Genomic DNA, 15,394 nt, shown 5'->3' on the forward strand with positions numbered 1-15,394 from the left:
CAGCACACATAGAAACAGCAAATTGCCATTGACTGTTTATGTTCAGGAAGGTGACACAACATCTGTGCTGTATTAAGCCACTTTGTTGTAGATATGCCCCAAAATCTCTTCAAAACACAAAGTATGGGGCAACCATACCAGAGGCCAATGATGTGAAGTCAACCACAGTAAAGGAGGTCAAAAAGATTAAAAGAGAAAGTGGGAGAAAGAGTGTGCAGGGGCGTGGCTTCCATTGGTGCAGCAGGTACAGTGGTGCTGTAAACCAGAGCTCTTCAATCTGTGGGGCGTGACACCCAGGGGGTGCCTGGTGTCCTGGGAAGGGGGTCGCGCATTTCCAGGCCTAACTTCTGCCTTGAATGCAAAACGTGCTTTGGACAAACACAACCGCGCTCGTTAAAATGTTTCAGCTGACATGAATTGAGTCTCATGTGCTGTAAAACTAAGAGGCCCAGCAGACAGGTAAAACAATCCTTCAAACACGCCTTCATGCCAGGGTGCCTGCTTGTCTGAATGAAGTGCAAATGTACCCTAGGAGTTAACCTGGAAATGTAAAGGATGCTTGGGAGTGGGTCTGGCTTTAATTGCTCGAATCACTTCAAGCATTGTGATGGCAAAGATGTGTCTTTTTGTGTGTGGTGGTTAGCAACTGGGCTGTGAAGTGTGTGCTTTTAATGATAATTGAATTTACACAGCGCTTAGTACCCCTGAAAAGGTGCTGAAGGGACAGTTATGCAAACATAAATGCATTACGTACAGTCTGAAAATACACTAATCTACATTTTGGAAGCAAGTATAAAATAATGACTTACACATTCACACTGCTTTCTGTCACAGGCTGTGACCTCAAAGCACTAAAAATACCCAAGTCACTATTTTTGACTGCACCAAACAATTTTTATTCTGTGGCTCTCTAGTTACACACAGACCTATGCGGTGCATTAAATAATAGAGGTTATATAATGTACTGTAACAACTTTTCTAATTTATTTTTCTTTTAAGCTACCCATTATTTTATATGTAGCTACCTAATGGTGAAAGACCTAAAAAGGAACAAAATATTTTAGTGCTCATTTATGAGAGGCTTGCGCCATTGAAGCGTCAATTTTTTTAGCTTCGGAGGAACAAGCATCTAAATTATATCTATGAGGTGAGGGAAAGTCACCCTGTGTGGCTTTGCATGGCCTCATAGATATAGAGTAAGACAAAACATCTCAAGTCGCTGCGTTGCCTTCCTCTATGTCAAGTAGGCATTCCATAGGAGTTGTGGTGGGTGTTCCCACACAACGCCCATGGAGTTTGACGCTGCCCCATATTTACAAAACCATGTAAACCTGGGGAAGTGCCAAACCTTACGCTTCCCCACAGTAGGCGTAACAAAGGAGAATGTTTTCATTTCTCCTTGTTTTTTCCTCTTGCAGCACACCTGGGAAGAGGAAAACCCCTCTCAGGATTGTTTTTGTGCAGGAAGGGGGCACAAAAACCATCCAGCCCATGTTGGCGCTAGGCAGCAATTTGTGTGCCAACATAGGGGGAAATTTCATAAATAAGGTGCATTCCTGCCCTCACACATTGGCGTAGGGCAGCGCTGCAAGACTTGCGGCGCTGTCCTACTTCAGTGCCCCATAAATGAGGCCCTTTGTTTTTAGCCACACCTTTGGCCACGCCCCAACCACTGACCTTTGGTTTGCTAATTACAGTTTAATTTATTTCCCCAATGTATAACTGATTTGCTGTGGTAATTAGAGGCGTTTATGGTTGTCGAAATTTAGCAATAATGAGGAGGCTCAAGTTCTAGAGATTTTCATCAGGAGGGGGTCCTTACGCCTAAAAGTTTTTGACAGGGGGGTCTCGGAATCAGAAAGTTTGAAAACCTCTGCTGTGATTCACTGCACCCAGTTTAACATTGTATTTTATAATTCAAGTAGCAGCCGGGCGGGTGCTCATTTACTTCCTGCACTAGGGCTCAAGATACACTGGCTACGCTACTGGCCATGTGAGAGACAGGGACAGGGAGAAAGAAGGTTGGAAGGAAGAGTGAAATGAAGGACATGTGAAAAGAAGAAACTGTACTCCTTTATGTGGTAGAAGGGGCTCACTGGTGATATATCTCTCCCCCTGATTCAGAACAGTCCGGAGGCAATGACGGACAGAGCAGGGCCTCATACTCCTGAGACAGGTTCCAGGGAGGTGATGTTTGATCCTTGATCAAGACGGGTGACGATTGCACCCGGTGATTGAAGGATTAGTACAAAGTGAGGTTGTATCGTTTTTCCAACCTTGATTAATTTATTTCACACTATATTTATAATAGAGTGAATGTTGTATGCAGTAGCTTTGTTTGACTTATACAGGTCCTGAAGAAAGCTGTGGGGAATACCCCTGGATGGCTGAAACATGTCGACCTATAAATAGCAGTCACTTTGCATTACTGCTATAGTTTTTTTCTGCACAGTTTTTATTAGGTGTAAGGAGTGTTGTATCATTCATAGTAGTTTGTCTCTCCACACAACCTTTTTAGATTTCTCTCACACATATATATTTTCTCTGCACTGCACCACATAGGATTTTTCTCATTATAGACATTAGAATATTTTTTCTTTCTCTATGTGAGGTCCCGTTCCGACATTTACTCTGAGCAATTGAGCTTGCCAGTGAGGTAGTCCTTATGATCAAGGGACAGACCTCTCAGTCTTGGCGGATGACCAAATGATAATATTGATCACTAGAGCTTGATTGACAAAGAATCCATGCTCTGCTCCGAGAGTTAGATTGATGGAAATCCATGCTCTACTCTTAACTCCTATGTGCTATCTTTTGTAAACATACACGTTTATCTTTCTGTGCTTCCTTCTGTTGACCCCCAGTTCTCTTTTTGTGGATATATCTCTTTAGACATTTCCCCACAACATGGTGTGCTAAACTCGGAGGGCCTGGGGACAATAGAGGCCTGCTTCTGAAGGCCCAAGGCCACCTTCTAGTAGAGCTGGATGGAGGTGGGCAAGCCACTGAATGCTTGAGCCAGATGCCTGGACCAGCTTGATGTCCTCTTGGACCCTAGTCTCCTAAACAAACGTAGCTTTCATTTGGCATCTGCCTGCTACCCAGGCTGTAATGTCATACGCAAAGAGTGAAAGACAAAGCATTAATCTGTAATGCAAAACAGAAGAACAAAATACCCATCTAATAGCTGAATTGCACAATGTGAAGCTAGAAAATCTGTGATCAATCCTGGCTTCCATGCTTAGCTACATTGCATGATTCTAGCTGAAACTTTATTTCCCTGTGCCTCCTCCTTTTTTATTATCACATAGAGGGCACCTTCATATTCATGTGTTCAAGATGTGCACTGTTCAAAAAGATTTTCTGTTTGATTTAGTATACTATAATGGTGCTCCATCTGCACAAAGAATCTAAGCCACAAGTAGGGTGCACATGACAGCAGACTTGCCTTCTAGCTTGAAGCGGCACAAATATTTTTGTTGATTTTAAAAACTATCACTTTTAATAAATGCCTTTCAATGCAAACATATAATCTGATATACTATGGTGAATCACTCCTTCATGTTAAAGAAAAGCCCTTTTTTGTAATGTTGAAGAGATTTTACATGAGGTATCTTGTTCAATTTACAATGCAAACTTTTTCAGGGCTTGGCTTTTTGCCAGGGTTCTTTTAACCAAGCCGAACATTTGGCTCAACTGTCTCGGCTCTTCTGGTTAATTTGCTGTCTCACCCACCTTTAGAGCTGGGCACATATGTCTAACCAGGCCAGCTTCAGGGCCCTCCAATATCTCTCCCTAGCATTACAAGGCCTAGTAAAATGCAAAAAGTGTTATTCCATGTAATGTCCCTTTGATGGGAAGAGGAGGTTTCTGAGGTGGGAATGTCTGGCAAGTAACACTACACAGTCTCCCCCTGTGCCAGCCTTCAGAGAGAATCCCTCTTTATTAGAACCTCCACCTGACTCCGTACTGTACAGTGCACTCCTTCCCAGGCCTGATTATCCACTTTTCTACCATTCCTCTCCTGAGCACCTTATCTCACAGCTGACCTTGGGTCCCAGCCCCATACCAGCCAGCATCCAGCTCCACTTTCATTATTCCCAGTAAAAAACATTAGTAAAATCACCTTCAAACTTAGAAAAATTGAATATGAAATTAAATATTTTTGGCATGCACTTTAAAATATGTTCCACATTTGCCCTAATGACCTGACTGCTAATTAAAGTAAAGAAACAAAAACAGAAAGGCCATGACAGGGTCGGCTTTAGCGCTGGCGCAAAAGTCTTTTTTGGTGCCCCACCAATGACCTCTTTCTTCCCAGATACCAGTACCACCACCCTCTAAAAGTGCCCTTAATCTCTCCATAACCCCTTTCTCGAATGCATTTCATTTGTTGTATAGCTCCATTCATATGAGTACATGGTGTCACAGTACTTTCCATCATGCACACATTATACAGAGACAATGAATAATACAATTATGTAAATCAGTCTATAATAAATGTCACTTAAAACAATGAACATACATAGTGTAGGAATCACATGTCATTCATATTGGTGGGCAGTATATTTAAGGTTTCAACTGGAGAAGCACAAACTAAGGATTTAAAACGTACCCCAGTGGTTGGGTTTGGCTTTACTAATAAAAATGCATATCTGTCCAAATAAACTATATTTAGCAACATTAGGATCATGAAAGACTGGAGAAAAACACTACAGTTCTAACTATACCATTAAGTTTGTATGCAGGTCTTTGATGACAGTTCATATGCTACTCTCCTATGTTAGGATTGTAACTTATGAACTGATAGGTACAAATGTATTTCTGAGACAAAAGCAGTAACCCACTGAGCTATCCACATAAAATACAGTTTGTTATCTGCATCCAAAACTGCCAACAGACAAACCTCTGATTGCTCTACAGCAGGATCATTAATCAACAGAGTTATCTTTACATTTTTACTGTTGCCTTGCATCCGTACTGGCTCTGGGTCATGAAAGTAATGGTAACGAAGTCCCCTTTACCACCAGCCATGCTACACTATAGACATTGTATCCAGGGAGAATCATTAAACTCTATACTGAGTAATGATAACCTGGTTCTTATGCAGACATATGAAGCAGAGAAGAGTTGCTCTCCACCTGTGACCACTTTTACTGGGAGATGCTACGGCCATGTTATTGATGGTATTTTTGTTTCTGCTATCTTGACTTCCTCTGTTTTAAACCATGCGGTTCTCTGGGACTCTAGAAGTAACCAAAACCTCTTGAGTGCTGGCTTCTCCTTGGCAGGTAATTCTGCACCCGACATTCAAGCCTTGTGCTGGTGAGAATCTATAAAAGATCAGGGCGCATAATTTGAAGGGATAAGGTTAGCCCTAGGCAAGTTCAAACCATTTTTATTCAAAATTAGCATTTTTTAAATTTATTTTTACCATTGGTTAATGTATACTTCAATACTTTGTGGATTGCATATCCGGAATATTATTTACAATTTTCTTGATCATCAAATCTGTTCTTGATTTGATGATCATATTGTGGATATGCAATCAAAAAGTATTAAAGTATACATTCATCAATGGTAAAAATTGATACAAACTAAAAATATGGTAATGTATTAAAAACAAATGATATAAACTTGTCTTTCGGTCATTCCACAGTGCACTTTAAACCAAAAAAGAAAAATACGGGTCGTGTGGGATATGGTGTTTTGTTTATGGTTTTTACTTTCCCCCGATACCAGACCTAAGGTTATCCCTAGGCAATTTCATGAGGAATTAAGAGGGTCTTAAGGAGCTTTATATATGCTTGGGTGATGGAGCCCCAAGTGGACACATCTTGACTTCCTATGCAATAGTTTGCAAAAAGGTTAGGCTCATGTTATCTACTTCCAGTTCTCGTGCACCTGCCTTAAAAAGATGTGGGCATATTTACAATAACTGGCGCATCCCTGCATATAGGCAGGGATGCGACAGTTATTGTGCGCCACAGCTCCACCACCATGGATGCGCCGCATTTACAATGTGGCGCACCATGGGGCAAAAACGGCACATATGCATGACGCATCTGTGCCGTAAAAGAGGCGCATTGCTGGAGTTGCGTCGCAAGCGTGACGCAGCTCCAGCAATGCTCCTGGGGGGCCCTATCTTGTTAATGCTGTGTCAATCCTTATGCCTGCTTCAGGCAGGCGCAGGGTTTTGACGCAAAATGGGCCTAAAAGTGACTGAGTGAAATCTTATAGATTTCACTCAGCCACTTTTAGGAGGCGTTCCTGCGCCGGAACACCCCCCCTGCGCAGGAACGCCTACATGTGACACAGGGCTTTACAATGTGACGCATCTCCCAGAACCCCGCACCATGCCGCAGGATTTGCACCACCACTGCGTCACAAAAGTGACGCAACGGCGGCGTAAATGAGGCGCAAGGGGCTTGTAAATCTGCCCCATGGTTTGGTCACTCTTGCACTATTTCTCACAAAAAGCCCCAGATGGCCTTAAAGGAGAAAACCTAGAGTTAGGAAAAAGTCAACTCTTGTCGCCGTAAATATAACCCAGCGATCAAGAAACTGAAACAGATGGTAAATTAATAGGCTTGGGGCAATCTATTAGCTTCCACCTCTACCAGTGATAGTTCTGGGAAATAGTCAAGCCCAATTTTGCCACTCTCAATAGGTAACTGCTGCATAATATTACCCCAGAACTTTGGAATGAGCATTTTGCAATGATTTCTGGTACTCTTGATATTAACTGTTCTCTAGACTCCAAGCTGGTTAATTTACTATCTTCCTGTCTGACCCCACCGCTTACTTTTAGTTGGGAAGAGAGGTTAGGAATGGTATTCTAGAGCTGCCCCAGAAAAAATCCTATGGCTGTGATGCTGTCCCTATTGACCTATTCAAGTCGAACATTGACTTGTGGGCGCCGCTGTTATTCCTCTATATTAATTCCATGATTGGGATACCTCCATTAATGTACGGGTTTTTAAAAAGGGCTGCAAAGATGACCCATTTGCTATTGCCCCATTTCTTTGATTAATTCTACGGTCAAGGTGGTGTGAAGATTGCTAGAGAACAGACACACCAAGTGGATCAACGATCATCAGGTTTTGACTGACATCTGGTACAGCTTCCAACCTGGTAAGGTACAGTGGATCAATGCTTCAATCTGTATCTCCTTATAACCAAATATACCAAGCAAAGGTGGGTTCACTTCATTTGGGGTTCATGGATGTGAGTTTTTCCTTTTATAGGGTCAATAGAGACAACCTCTAGAATATCACGTTAGGTAATGAGAATAGATAAATATATAATCTCATTTTCAATGTTTTACATGTAGATTTGACTGCTTCTGTCTCATATGGGCCCAAGGGAGAGAGCTCCGCGTAGTTTCCCCTGAAAGGGGAGTTAGACAGGGTTGCATTTTAGTCCCCTATTCATTTACATTGTACATTATTCATTTGGATAAAGTTTTGTCCACGCCAGGGTCCGACTTACCTTTCATTACTGGATAGACAGTACCTGTGTTTCTCCATGCTGATAACTAGGTATTGATCTCTAAAACCTCCTTGAGTCTTCACAGACTTCTAGAGTTTTGTGGATTTCATGAATAGTCTGGACCATAGTACTGATTTACCAAGTCTGAAACTATGGTAAGAGGCCCTAAAAACACCAAAGGTAGATCTCACTGTACCCAGGGCAAAAGGCTGAACAAGGTGATGACTTTTCCCTAGCTTGAGATTCTTTTAGATTCCTCTGTTAACTGGTACCCTTTGGTCATTGACAGAAGTCATGCTCTTGCAAGAAGTATTGCTTCGGTCTTTGACTTTGCACCAACATTTTAAAAACACAGGGATGCACCATATTCACAAGAATACAGCTCACCCCTGCGCTTTCTCTAGAACTAAATTTATCTGCCTAGTGCCAACGCAGGCACCCTTCCACCATACTGCAAGGGTGTCTGCGTTGCAGGGAATGATTGTTTATGTGCAGAAAGGTGTCCCTGCACATAAACAATCCTGTTTTTTAGGTCTCGCCTGAGCCAGCGCTTTAGCGCTGCTCTCGCGAGAGCTTTAGTAAACGGGGGGATTTGGAAGTGCAAACTAGTGCTTTCAGGCCTCCAAATACAGTGCATGTGCGCCGGGCGCGCGCACCATTTGGCAGCCTGCGTGATCATTTCGCGGCCGCTTTGATGTTCTCAGTGAGCCGTGCGGCCACTGAGAACATCAAAGCGGCTGCGAAAGTGCACACCATTTGCCAGCCTGCGTGCCTCTCTCCCCTCAGAGGGCGCAACGTGCCCTACCCCCTCCCTTATCCCACTTCCTGCTTGTTTCTCTTTCTGGTGTATTTAGCCCTTTTCCACGCGCTGTCTCGTCATTCTATTTTTATTCTCTTGCTTCCCTCTTCCTCATATTCTCTCACACATATCATTCCATCTCCTCTCCTCTCGGTCTCCTATCTTCATGTTCCACCCTCTATCACACCCATCGCGCACTGCCCCCAGGCTCCTGCTCTTTGCGTTCTGTCACCCCTCTCCTCCTAGCTCCCCTCTCCCCGCTCTCCCCACTCCCCCCTTGCGCACACCCCTCCTTCCGCGTCTCTGCACATCTCCCCGTCTCATGCTTAATTTCCTGTGTCACTCCTGCCCTGTAGCGCGGACAGCGATGAGCTGCTGATATCCCTGGCCCTATCTCTCTCTCTCCAGCAACCGCAGCCCTTTTGGAGCCTCACCCCCTCCATTGCAGGGTGATGCTGGCAGTATTATTGTCCTCACAACAAATGTCTCCTGTGTGTCCTGCTGCAGTCTCGCTGTATAGTTTTTAAACACTGCTTACGAGATGCTCTGTTGCAATCTCACTATCACCCCTCTGCCTAGCTGTTTACAAACTGCCCCGTCTTTTAAATGTCTCTTTTGGAAGGTGTTTTTAAAGCTGCTCTTCAGCCTTCCTCACTAACATCCTCTTCTTTGATTTCTCCCCTCAGACCTTCCTATAAACGCTTCTCCCACCCATCTGCTCCTTTCCAGGCGCATCTCTTCTTCGTCTCCCCCTCTCAATCCCTGACAGAAACTCCTCACGCGACTCTCTGAACCTCGCTTAGTGCACTGCTGCTTCTTTCTCTCCTCCACATCACCCCGTGCCCCCCCGGACTCCTGGCTCCCCATCTTCACCTTTATTTCTATAATCCTTATTCGCCTTTCGTCTCCCCCTCGCCCCCTCACACCCCACACTGTCCGGTCAGCCAGCTGCTCTTCATTCTCTCCCTCTCCCTTCTTCACGGCCCTCCCCAGAGCTCTCACGATCCTGTATTCACTCACACCTACCCCTGTACCCACGCACCTCTTCTCCTCAACTGTTTCTTTCCCTCACTCTGGATTCCTCAATCTCCCCATTGCACCCCCAGACACCCCTCCGTTCACCTCATCTGCTTGCTCCCCCCCACGCTGTTTCCCATTCCCTGGAATCGTACTGCTCTATAAACTGTTCTCTAGCAATATTTTTTATTAAGCATTCTGGCTCTGAGCTGTTGGCGCACTACAAATAAAAGCAGGCAGTAATTATGCAAGTGTGGTGGGGCATCGACAGGGCATGGGGGATGGTGGGGGGAACCAGGGGGGGCAAGGGGTGAACGCAAGAAGGCGACGCTAGGGTTTTTTTATTGCTCATGGGTTTTGTCTCTTCAAGTGGGCAGTCACCTTTTTTCCAGCTTTCTTTGCAGGCTGTGTCCTTTGACACATGTGCTGTTACTAGCAGGGGGCTAGTTTTCATGTATTTTCTACTCATTTCACCCTTTCGTATATATTAAGTTATCTCCCTTTCGCACTTCCTCTGTCATCCTTTCTCTTCTTCTTTCTCTGCTCCTCTGTTTATCTCTTTCCACTCTTCCTCTCACCATTTGCCCTTGTCTCTTTGCTCTTTTTTTATCTTTGTATCTAGTCCTCTGCGGTCTCTCTTTCTAGCCATCACACAGACACTCAGCCTCTATTTCTTTTTATCCCTCCTGTGGTCACTCTCTTTGTAACACACACTATCTGTTTCCCTCTCTGTTTCATTCCTTCTCTCTCTCGCTTCCTTTATCTCTCGCTCAAGCACACACACACGCACGCACACACGAACACTCACACACACACACACACACACACACACTTTCTTTCCAAATATCACTGGCTAAACACGTATAAGAACCCAAAGGCGAGACCAATTGGCTTTGCCAATGCTTGTTTATATAGTGCAGTAAGAATGAGGAATGCGATGATTACAGAACAACATTACAAACCATGTTGCTATCAAATTATTCTACTGTTCCAAACACCTCTTATTATGTTTTATTCAGGGGTGGTTTGTCCATATGGACATGGAGGAGTTGACCCCCTAATCCCTCCACTGCATAACAGCAGTTCACTGGGACAATGTGAGGCTGTGTCACCGGAACTGTGCAAGTCAATTTGGTCAGTGTTTTCACTGTGGCCAGCCTTACATGCGCAGTTCAGGCTTCTGCAATCAACAGCTGAAAGGCAGCCCTGTAGGTCTCCAAAGGAGCACCGCATTTGCCTGCTCCAGCCAATCCCAGCACTGCCCTTATGCTGTTTAGCATTGTAAGCAGCAGGAGAGCAGTGCTTGGATTGCCTTAGATGCTATTATCAAGCAAGGAAGCAGCCGGAGGCAGGAGGAACGTCCGGAGTTTTTTCAGCTGCGCCGAACGTAGCAAATCATCAAAGGTAAGTTATTTTTAAAGGGTTATATTTAAGTTTATTTTTGCGTCACCACTTTTAAATTGCAGAAGCCCCACTGGTTTTATTCTGATTTTTTTATCAAAGAATTTTTATTTTACTGATGCTGTACTGCCTTATTTTCTCTTATGGTTTACGTTTATAAACCAAATAACGTACATTTGATTCGATTCACAATTGGAATGCAAAATTAATTCAAGATACATCTTTTCAAGAAAATCCTACACATCAGGGTAGCCATAAACAAACAGGTAAAATCATGTCTACAATGACAACTCTCTCCTCCCTGGTGTTCCTAGAGCAAGCTTTTACCACTTTGTAAGCTGTTCTATACTCCACAGTATATCTAGTATTCAAGATAAAGAGGTCTGACCATATCACCCCTGTCTGGATTTTCAGTTATAGCATAAATTAGAAGTCCTCAGTAACCAGAAAACAGCATTCGTCATCTATGAATATTAATGCAAGCACCCCGATCTGCTTAGCATAGAAATTGAAGGGGTACAATAAGCAAAGCAAACAGTCTTGGGCTCTTGATTATAACTCCAATTCCATGGCTTTAGGAGTCTCAAGACATATATTTTCTATTAAAATATTAAGGCACATCTCAGATGGATGCCCTCTACATTTGGTCACGACCTGAGGGACTAGGGAATCGAGGTAAATTCTAAGGGCCCGATTCACAGAACTAACTTAAGACAAAATCCTAAACTTACTACCATTTTGGTATTCACAGAAGGCACTTACTCATTTTGGTATTCACAGAAGGCACTTACTCATTTCGGTATTCACAGAAGTTAGGAGTCCTAACTTTAGGACTCCTAAATGCCTTCTGTGAATACCGAAAGCCTTAAAATTAGGATTTTTCTCAGTTTAGTAGTTGTAAAGTTAGGAGTCCTAACCTTAGGACTCCTAAACTGAGAAAAATCCTAATTTTAAGGCTTTCGGTATTCACAGAAGGCATTTAGGAGTCCTAAAGTTAGGAGTCCTAAATTTAGGACTACTAAATTGAGAAAAATCCTAATTTTAAGACTTTCGGTATTCACAGAAGGCAGAGTGAGACAGAGAGAGAGGGAGACAGAGGGAGGGACACAGACAGAGGGAGACAGACAGAGGGAGACAGAGGGAGGGAGACAGACAGAGGGAGACAGAGGGAGGGAGACAGACAGACAGACGGAGACAGAGAGAGAGCGAGAAAGAGAGAGAGGGAGACAAAGGGAAGGAGGGAGATAGAGGGAGGGAGACAGATAGAGGGAGGGAGAGGGAGACAGAGGGAGGGAGACAAATAGAGGGATACAGAGAGAGAGGGAGAAAGAGACAGAGGGAGACAGAGGGAAGGAGGGAGTCAGAGGGAGGGAGACAGATAGAGGGAGGGAGAGGGAGACAGAGGAAGGGAGACAGAGGGAGGCAGACAGAGGGAGGGAGAGGGAGACAGACAGAGGGAGACAGAGAGAGAGAGGGGGAGACAGAGGGAGGGAGACAGAGAGAGGGAGACAGAGGGCGACAGACAGAGACAGACAGAGAGAGACAGACAGAGGGAGTAGGGCAACAGAGGGCGTGAGACAGAGGGAGACAGATAGACAGCGGGAGACAGAGGGAGAGAGAGGGAGACAGAGAGGGAGGGAGACAGACAGAGTGAGTGAGACAGAGGGAGACAGAGAGAGAGAGAGAGAGAGAAAGAGAGGGGGAGACAGACAGACCGAGACAGAGACAGACAGAGACAGGGACAGACGGAGACAGATAGAGGCAGAGACAGGGGCAGGCAGAGACAGACAGAGAGACAGAGAGGGAGACAGGGACAGACAGAGACAGGGACAGACAGACAGATAGAGACAGGGACAGACAAATAGAGGCAGAGACTGAGACAGACAGAGACAAAGAGGCAGAGAGACGGAGACAGAGAGGGGGACGGAGTGGGAGACGGAGAGGGAGACAGAGGGAGGGAGACAGAGGGAGGAGAGGGAGACAGAGGGAGACAGAGAGAGGGAGAGAGAGTGAGACAGGGGGAGGGAGACACAGGCAGACAGAGACAAAGAGGCAGAGAGACAGAGAGGGAGATGGAGAGGGAGAGGGAGACGGAGGGATACAGAGGGAGAGGGAGGGAAGGAGAGGGAGGGAGACAGAGGGAAGGAGACAGAGGGAGACATAGGGAGGGAGACAGAGGGAGACAGAGAAAGGGAGACAGAGGGAGACAGAGGGAGGGAGTCAGGGGGAGACAGAGGGAGGGAGAGGTAGACAGACAGCAGTAGACAGACAGAGGGAGACAGAGAGAGAGGGGGACAGAGGGAGGGAGACAGAGGGAGGGAGACAGACAGAGGGAGACAGAGGGAGGGAGAGGGAGACAGACAGAGAGAGACAAAGAGAGAGAGGGAGACAGAGGGAGGGAGACAGAGAGAGGGAGACAGAGGGTGAGGGAGACAGAGGTGACAGACAGAGGGAGACAGAGGGAGACAGACAGAGGGAGGGAAACAGACAGAGGGAGGGAAACAGACAGAGGGAGGAGGGCGACAGAGGGAGGGAGACAGAGGGAGCGAGACAGATAGAGAGAGACAGAGGGAGACAGATAGACAGAGGGAGACAGAGGGAGAAAGAGGGAGACAGACAGAGGGAGACAGACAGAGGGAGACAAAGGGAGCGAGAGGGAGGAAGACAGAGGGAGACAGAGACAGAGTGAGACAGAGAGAGAGGGAGACAGAGGAGGGAGACAGACAGAGGGAGACAGACAGAGGGAGACAGACAGAGGGAGACAGAGGGAGGGAGACGGACAGATGGAGACAGACAGAGAGGGAGTAAGAGAGAGAGGGAGACAGAGGGAGTGAGGGAGACAGAGGGAGGGAGACAGACAGAGACAGACAGAGGGAGGGAGAGGGAGACAGAGGAAGGGAGACAGAGGGAGGGAGACAAACAGAGAGAGGGAGAGGTAGACAGACAGAAGGAGACAGAGAGAGAGAGGGGGAGACAGAGGGAGGGAGACAGAGAGAGGGAGACAGAGGGCGACAGACAGAGACTGACAGAGAGAGACAGACAGAGGGAGGAGGGTGACAGAGGGAGGGAGACAGAGGGCGCGAGACAGAGGAAGACAGACAGACTCAGTGAAAGAGAGGGTGAGAGAGGGCGAGACAGACAGAGTGAGTGAGACAGAGGGATACTGAGAGCGGGAGAGAGGGAGAGAGGGAGGGAGAGAGAGGGAGAGAGAGAGAGAGAGGGAGAGAGACAGAGAGAGAGAGAGAGAGAGAGAGAGAGAGAGAGATAGAGCAAGAGAGAGAGGGGGAGACAGACAGACCAAGACAGAGACAGAGACAGACAGAGACAGGGACAGACGGAGACAGATAGAGGCAGAGACAGGGACAGGGGCAGGCAGAGACAGACAGAGAGACAGAGAGGGAGACAGGGACAGACAGAGACAGGGACAGACAGACAGATAGAGACAGGGACAGACAGATAGAGGCAGAGACTGAGACAGACAGAGACAAAGACGCAGAGAGGGAGACGAAGAGGAGAGGGAGACTGAGGGAGACAGAAGGAGGGAGACAGAGGGAGGGAGGGAGAGTGAGACAGAGAGGGGGGAAGGAGACAGACAGAGGGAGACAGAGGGAGACAGAGAGAGGGAGACAGAGAGAGAAAGAGACAGAGGGAGGGAGACAGAGGGAGACAGACAGAGGGAGACAGATGGAGGGAGAGGGAGACAGACAGGATGACTGAGGGAGACAGACAGAGGGAGAAAGAGAGAGAGAGGGAGGGAGAGGGAGGGGGACAGAGAGAGAGAGGGAGACAGAGGGAGGGAGACAGAGGGAGACAGAGGGTGACAGACAGAGGGAGACAGAGGGAGACAGACAGAGGGAGGGAGACAGACAGAGGGAGACAGACAGTGGGAGGAGGGTGGCAGAGGGAGACAGACAGACAGAGGGAGATAGAGGGAGGAAGACAGAGGGAGGGAGACAGAGGAAGGAAGACAGAGAGACAGAGAGAGTTAGACAGACAGAGTAAGTGAGACAGAGGGAGACAAAGAGAGGGAGAGAGGGAGGAAGAAAGACAGAGGGAGAGATAGAGAAAGGAGGAGACAGAGAGAGGGAGGCAGACAGAGAGAGGGAGGGAGCGATAGAGGGAGGGAGATAGAAAGAGAGAGAGAGACAGAGAGAGAGAGATAGAGAGAGAGAGAGAGAGAGAGAGAGAGAGAGAGAGAGAGAGAGAGAGAGAGAGAGATGTGTGTATGCCTTGTCTTGTGGCTCAGTGGACGAAGGCGTCCACTGTAGGGGCCTGTGTTCAGCCTCATGGTCACAGGTTTTATTTGCTCTAGCCCCTAGACCCTACCCCACTGCCCCCCTCCCCCACTGACCCCGCCCCCACCGGTGCAGCCCTCGGCCACAAACCACACTGTAAATTTGGCCCCCGAGAGAAAGTTTGTGAGTACCCATGTGCTACACGAATGTAGTGGGCCTTACTCATCTTTTATTGCTCACAATGGAAATGATGACTCAATGGTGGAATGGCTAAAGCAAACTTATAATTTGATTTTGCCTTCAATTTCTTACAAAGGTGTGTTTTGGGCAATAATTCCCTAATTACAGTAGTTTGGAGAGACTCATGTCCTTAGCCGAGCAAAAGGTGTGTCTCTAGTCTCCCTAGTTTCCCTTTTTGAACTTCACTCAGATAAAAAATAAATATATGAGC

This window comes from Triturus cristatus, chromosome 6, assembly GCF_964204655.1.
Source record: "Triturus cristatus chromosome 6, aTriCri1.1, whole genome shotgun sequence".
In the NCBI taxonomy this organism is placed as follows: Eukaryota; Metazoa; Chordata; class Amphibia; order Caudata; family Salamandridae; genus Triturus; species Triturus cristatus.